A 7,239-nucleotide genomic window follows, 5' to 3' on the forward strand; every position below is an offset into this window, starting at 1 on the left:
ATTCCCCGGTACGTTCTGTCCCCGACATTCTATAACTGACATTCCCCGGAACGTTCTGTCCCCGACGTTCTATAACTGACATTCCCCGGAACGTTCTGTCCCCGACGTTCTATAACTGACATTCCCCGGTACGTTCTGTCCCCGATATTCTATAACTGACATTCCCCGGAACGTTCTGTCCCCGACGTTCTATAACTGACATTCCGCGGAACGTTCTATCCCTGACATTCTATAACTGACATTCCCCGGAACGTTCTGTCCCTGACATTGTTTGTTTGTGAATGGCCGGACATCAGTGAATTGAACAAACGATAAGATCCCGAGGGAAGAGATCCCGATCCAGGGAGAAGGAGACACTGTTCCGAAGGCCCCTCAGGCAGTTAAAGGGGTGAACACGTTTTCCCTGCGTTTACATTTCTCCACGACACAGGATCAACCACAATTTAGACCAAAATACAGAAATTCCCAAACTCCGTTTTGTCTTCAGGAAACTGGGAGAGAATCCTTCAGGACAGCAACGTTCCCACCCTCCGTATTAGGAACTGGGAAGGAGTGACCTGTGTCTGCTCTCGAGTGATCGAGTGTGTGGGAATGTTCTAGAAACCATCTGTCCTATGGATGTGTCTCTGTGTGTTTGGGGAGGGAGGGTTTCTTGTGGTTTATGTCACATTTTTGTCAGTAATTCAGACCTTCCCATTTGTAATTCCAGCTCCAATTATTTTAATAAATCCCTGAATACAGGGACACATTTGAAAATCTCACTGGGTCCCCGATCAAACGGGTCCCTTTGCCTCCAGGCTGATGGATAATGGGTTTGTTTTCCTTCCTCACAGTTAACGTAGTGACCATCTACGTCCTGCTTTATAAAGATTGTGGATTGTCTCCATGTGTCAGACGTTACCTGGGGGCCATGGCAGCGGCGGATCTCCTGGTCATTATCCTCGACCTGATCCTGAGACACATTCCAATTGTTTATCGGGAACAGTTTTATTTCCTGTACTCCGTCCCCGTGTGTAATATCCACGCCGCCCTGCTTTATGCAGCCACTGACTGCTCTGTCTGGTTCACCGTCACTTTCACCTTTGATCGGTTTGTGGCCATTTGTTGCCAGAAGCTGAAAAGTAAATATTGCAGTGAGAAAACGGCGGCTGTGGTTCTGGGAGCAGTGACTGTGCTGAGCTGTTTAAAGAACATTTCCTGGTATTTTATTCTCACGGCTCGGTATTTACTGGTGAACCTCCCCTGGTTTTGTGGTTTCACAGGCGCTGTTCTATCCTCCAATGTCTGGGTCACAATCGAGTCCCTCCAACACATTCTAACCCCGGGGGTCCCATTTCTCCTGATTCTGCTGCTCAATGTTCTCACCGTCAGACACATTTTAGTGACCAGCAGAGCCCGCAGGAGACTCCGCGCTCACACCAATGGGGACGCTCAGTCTGACACTGAAATGAGAAACCGAAAAAAATCCATCATTTTACTGTTTGTGATCTCTGCCAATTTCATCCTGTTATGGTCAACGTTAATGCTGTATTCTATATGGTACAGAATGTATAATATTAAGTATGGGTCTGTGTATCTCCATGGCTTTGTGCGAGAATTGGGCTTCATGCTGCAGCTCCTCAGTTGCTGCACAAACACCGCGATTTATGCCGTGACCCAGAATAAGTTCAGGCAGCAGCTGAAGAATGTGCTGAAATATCCCTTCACCCAAATCCATCCATCCATCAAATTCCCTCATTAATCACACCCTCCGGGATTTTCTCATTTCAGTTCAGTGTTTCAGCGATGGAGCAGCCTGTCGCTATAGTAACAGACTGAGGGGAGCGCTGGTTTGTCCATCCTTATCCCACAGGGGAGTTACAGGGAAACATTTCAATGTTTCTCACAACTCAGGGGCCAGTGAGAAAAGGCACCATCCCACTGACTGTATCCATCACTTCCATTTGTAACCAATAAAAATGTGGATGAAAGCGTGTTAACTACCTCTGTGCCCCCAACACCAACCCAGCCTCCCCATTACCTCTCCCCTACTCTTTCTCCTCAATTCTCTCTCTCTTTCTCTTTCAGCACACACTCTCTTTTTCAAACCTTTCCCTCATTCCCCTCTCTCTCTCTCAACCCCCCCAACCCCGGTTTCTCCACCTGCCTCCACTTTCCCTCTCCCCCTCTCTCTCTCGTGCCGTCTCAGTCTCCCTCCCACAATTCCATCTCTACCCCATTTTCCCCACCTGCCACATCTCACCCCCAAACCCCACATGCAGCCTCACCCCCAAAAATCCCCAGTCTCTGGTTCAGAGGGAGAGGGAAGGAGCAGGGAGACAGAGCATGTCAGAGAGACAGGGAGGGAGGGACAGGAGGGAGAGCGATTCAGTCAGAGAGAAACTGAGGAAGGTGGGGAGAGAGAGAGACACTGATTGAGGGGGGTCAAGAGTGACAGATGGTGGAGGGAAAGTGAAGGACCAGGGGGGTAGAGAGGGGGCAAGGGAGAGATAGGGTGAGATAGGGGAGGGCGAGAGATGGGACGGAGGGAGGGGAGAAAATGTCAAGAGTGAGGGAGAGGCCGAAAGAGGGGATGGGAGAGAGAGGGAGCGCGAGAGAGGGGGAGGAAAATAGAGAGGGAGAGGGCGAGAGAGGGGAGGGAGGTAGGGGAGGGAGAGAGAGAGGGGAGAGGTTGAGAGAGGAGAGGATGAGACAGGAAAGTGAGGGAGGTGGGACAAGAGAGAGGAGCACGAGAGGGAGAGAGAGTGAGAGAGGGGAGGGGAGAGAGGGGGAGGGCGAGAGACTGGAGTGCGAGAGAGGAGGAGGGCGAGAGAGAGGAGATGGCGAGAGAGGGGTGACCAAGTGAGGAGAGGGAAGGGAGGGGAGGGCGAGATGGGGGAGGGCGAGAAAGTGGGGAGGGCGAGAGAGGGGGAGGGTGAGAGAGAGGAGTGCGAGTGAGGGGAGAGGGAGGTGAAGGCGAGAGGGACGGAGAGGGCGAGAGAGGAGAGGGCGACAGAGGAGAGGGAGGGGTTGACGAGAGAGGTGAGGGGACGAGAGAAGGAGGGAGAGAGAGGAGGGCAGAAGGGAGAGGGCGAGAGAGGAGAGTGCGAGAGAGGAGAGGGCGAGAGAGGGGAAGGAGGTAGGGGAGGGCGTGAAGAAGGGTGAGGGTGTGAGAGGGAAGCGAGGGAGGGGAGGGCGAGAGAGGGGTGAGGGTGAGAGAGGGGAGTGTGAGAGGGGTAAGGCGATAAAGGGGAGGGCGAAAGAGGGGAGTGAAAAAGGTGAGGTTGAGAGGGAAGGAGAGGGAGAGAGAGGGGAGGGCAAGACAGTGGGGAGGGTGTAGGAGGGGAGGGCAAGTATGAGGAAGGGGCCGAGAGAGGGTAGAGAGGGAGGGGAGGGCGACAGAAGGGTGAAGGTGAGAGAGAGGACGACGAGAGAGGGTAGGAAATTGAGGGCGAGAGAGGGGAGGGTGAGAGAGGGGAGAGAGACAGGGGAGGGCGAGAGAGGGGAGAGAACGGAGGAGGCTAGAGTGGAGGGCGAGAGAGGGGAGGGAGGTAGGGGAGGGCGAGAGAGATGAGGCAGGGAGGGGAGGGCGAGAGAGATGAGGGAGGGAGGGGAGGCCGAGAGGAAGACAGAGGGTGAGAGAGGGGATGGGAGGACGGAAGAGAGAGAAGGAGAAGAGAGAGAAAGGGAACACAGAGAGGGGGAACAGAGAGAAGGGGATAAAGAGAGGGGGAAAAGAGAGAAGGGGAACAGAGAGAAGGGGATAAAGAGAGAAGGGGAACAGAGATAAGGGGAACAAAGAGAAGGGGATAAAGAGAGGGGGACAGAGAGAAGGGGAACAGAGAGAAGAGGATAAAGAGAGAAGGGGAACAGAGATAAGGGGAACAAAGAGAAGAGGATAGAGCGAGGGGAACAGAGAGAGGGGAACAGAGAGAAGGGGAACAGAGAGAAGGGGGATAGAGAGAAGGGGATAAAGAGAGGGGAAAATAGAGAAGGGGAACAGAGAGAAGGGGATAAAGAGAGAAGGGGAACAGAGAGAAGGGGAACAGAGAGAAGGGGAAAAGAGAGACGGGGAACAGAGAGAAGGGGAACAGAGAGAAGGGGAACAAAGAGAAGGGGATAAAGAGAGGGGGAAATAGAGAAGGGGAACAGAGAGACGGGGATAAAGAAAGGGGAACAGAGATAGGGGAATAGAGAGAAGGGGAACAGAGAGAAGGGGAACAGAGAGAAGGGGATAAAGAGAGGGGAACACAGAGAGAGGGGAACAGAGAGAAGGGGAACAGAGAGAAGCGGGATAGAGAGAAGGGGATACATACAGGTGGGCAGAGAGAAGGGGAACAGAGAGAAGGGGAACAGAGAGAAGGGGATAAAGAGAGAAGAGGAACAGAGAGAAGGGGAACAGAGAGAAGGGGAACAGAGAGAAGGGGATAAAGAGAGAAGGGGATAAAGAGAGAAGGGGAACAGAGAGAGGGGGACAGAGAGAAGGGGATAAAGAGAGAAGGGGAACAGAGAGAAGTGGAACAGAGAGAAGGGGATAAAGAGAGAAAGGGATAAAGAGAGAAGTGGAACAGAGAGAAGGGGGACAGAGAGAAGGGGAACAGAGAGAGGGGGATAAAGAGAGAAGGGGATAAAGAGAGAAGGGGAACAGAGAGAAGGGGAACAGAGAGAAGGGGAACAGAGAGAGGGGGATAAAGAGAGAAGGGGATAAAGAGAGAAGGGGAACAGAGAGAAGGGGAACAGAGAGAGGGGGATAAAGAGAGAAGGGGAACAGAGAGAGGGGGATAAAGAGAGAAGGGGATAAAGAGAGAAGGGGAACAGAGAGAAGGGGAACAGAGAGAAGGGGATAAAGAGAGAAGGGGATAAAGAGAGGGGAACACAGAGAGAGGGGAACAGAGAGAAGGGGAACAGAGAGAAGCGGGATAGAGAGAAGGGGATACATACAGGTGGGCAGAGAGAAGGGGAACAGAGAGAAGGGGATAAAGAGAGAAGGGGAACAGAGAGAGGGGGACAGAGAGAAGGGGATAAAGAGAGAAGGGGAACTGAGAGAAGGGGAACAGAGAGAAGGGGAACAGAAGAAGGAGGATAAAGAGAGAAGGGGAACAGAGAGAAGGGGAACAGAGAGAAGAGGATAAAGAGAGAAGGGGAACAGAGAGAAGGGGAACATAGAGTAGGGGATAAAGAGAGAAGGGTATAAAGAGAGAAGGGGATAAAGAGAGAAGGGGAACAGAGAGACGGGGAACAGAGAGAAGGGGATAAAGAAAGAAGTGGAACAGAGAGAAGGGGATAAAGAGAAGGGGATAAAGAGAGCGGAAAATAGAGAAGGGGAACAGAGAGACGGGGATAAAGAAAGGGGAACAGAGATAGGGGAATAGAGAGAAGGGGAACAGAGAGAAGGGGAACAGAGAGAAGGGGATAAAGAGAGGGGAACACAGAGAGAGGGGAACAGAGAGAAGGGGAACAGAGAGAAGCGGGATAGAGAGAAGGGGATACATACAGGTGGGCAGAGAGAAGGGGAACAGAGAGAAGGGGAACAGAGAGAAGGGGATAAAGAGAGAAGGGGAACAGAGAGAAGGGGATAAAGAGAGGGGAACACAGAGAGAGGGGAACAGAGAGAAGGGGAACAGAGAGAAGCGGGATAGAGAGAAGGGGATACATACAGGTGGGCAGAGAGAAGGGGAACAGAGAGACGGGGAACAGAGAGAAGGGGATAAAGAGAGAAGGGGAACAGAGAGAAGGGGAACAGAGAGAAGGGGATAAAGAGAGAAGGGGATAAAGAGAGAAGGGGAACAGAGAGAGGGGGACAGAGAGAAGGGGATAAAGAGAGAAGGGGAACAGAGAGAAGTGGAACAGAGAGAAGGGGATAAAGAGAGAAAGGGATAAAGAGAGAAGTGGAACAGAGAGAAGGGGGACAGAGAGAAGGGGAACAGAGAGAGGGGGATAAAGAGAGAAGGGGAACAGAGAGAGGGGGATAAAGAGAGAAGGGGATAAAGAGAGAAGGGGATAAAGAGAGGGGAACACAGAGAGAGGGGAACAGAGAGAAGGGGAACAGAGAGAAGCGGGATAGAGAGAAGGGGATACATACAGGTGGGCAGAGAGAAGGGGAACAGAGAGAAGGGGACAAAGAGAGAAGGGGAACAGAGAGAAGGGGAAAAGAGAGAAGGGGATGGAGAGAAGTGGAAAAAGAGAGGGGGACAGAGAGAAGAGGAACAGAGAGAAGGGGAACAGAGAGAAGGGGAACAGAGAGAGGGGGACAGAGAGAAGGGGATAAAGAGAGAAGGGGAACTGAGAGAAGGGGAACAGAGAGAAGGGGAACAGAAGAAGGAGGATAAAGAGAGAAGGGGAACAGAGAGAAGGGGAACAGAGAGAAGAGGATAAAGAGAGAAGGGGAACAGAGAGAAGAGGATAAAGAGAGAAGGGGAACAGAGAGAAGGGGTACAAAGAGAAGGGGATAAAGAGAGGGGGAAATAGAGAAGGGGAACAGAGAGAGGGGGACAGAGAGAAGGGGATAAAGAGAGAAGGGGATAAAGAGAGAAGGGGAACAGAGAGAAGGGGAACAGAGAGAAGGGGATAAAGAGAGAAGGGGATAAAGAGAGGGGAACACAGAGAGAGGGGAACAGAGAGAAGGGGAACAGAGAGAAGCGGGATAGAGAGAAGGGGATACATACAGGTGGGCAGAGAGAAGGGGAACAGAGAGAAGGGGACAAAGAGAGAAGGGGAACAGAGAGAAGGGGAAAAGAGAGAAGGGGATGGAGAGAAGTGGAAAAAGAGAGGGGGACAGAGAGAAGAGGAACAGAGAGAAGGGAAAGAGAGAGAAGGGGAACAGAGAGAGGGGGACAGAGAGAAGGGGATAAAGAGAGAAGGGGAACAGAGAGAAGGGGAACAGAGAGAGGGGGACAGAGAGAAGGGGATAAAGAGAGAAGGGGAACTGAGAGAAGGGGAACAGAGAGAAGGGGAACAGAAGAAGGAGGATAAAGAGAGAAGGGGAACAGAGAGAAGGGGAACAGAGAGAAGAGGATAAAGAGAGAAGGGGAACAGAGAGAAGGGGAACATAGAGTAGGGGATAAAGAGAGAAGGGTATAAAGAGAGAAGGGGATAAAGAGAGAAGGGGAACAGAGAGACGGGGAACAGAGAGAAGGGGATAAAGAAAGAAGGGGAACAGAGAGAAGGGGATAAAGAGAAGGGGATAAAGAGAGCGGAAAATAGAGAAGGGGAACAGAGAGAAGGGGATAAAGAGAGAAGGGGAACAGAGAGAAGGGGAAC

This window comes from Hemiscyllium ocellatum, chromosome Y (assembly GCF_020745735.1).
Source record: "Hemiscyllium ocellatum isolate sHemOce1 chromosome Y, sHemOce1.pat.X.cur, whole genome shotgun sequence".
Classification (NCBI taxonomy): Eukaryota; Metazoa; Chordata; class Chondrichthyes; order Orectolobiformes; family Hemiscylliidae; genus Hemiscyllium; species Hemiscyllium ocellatum.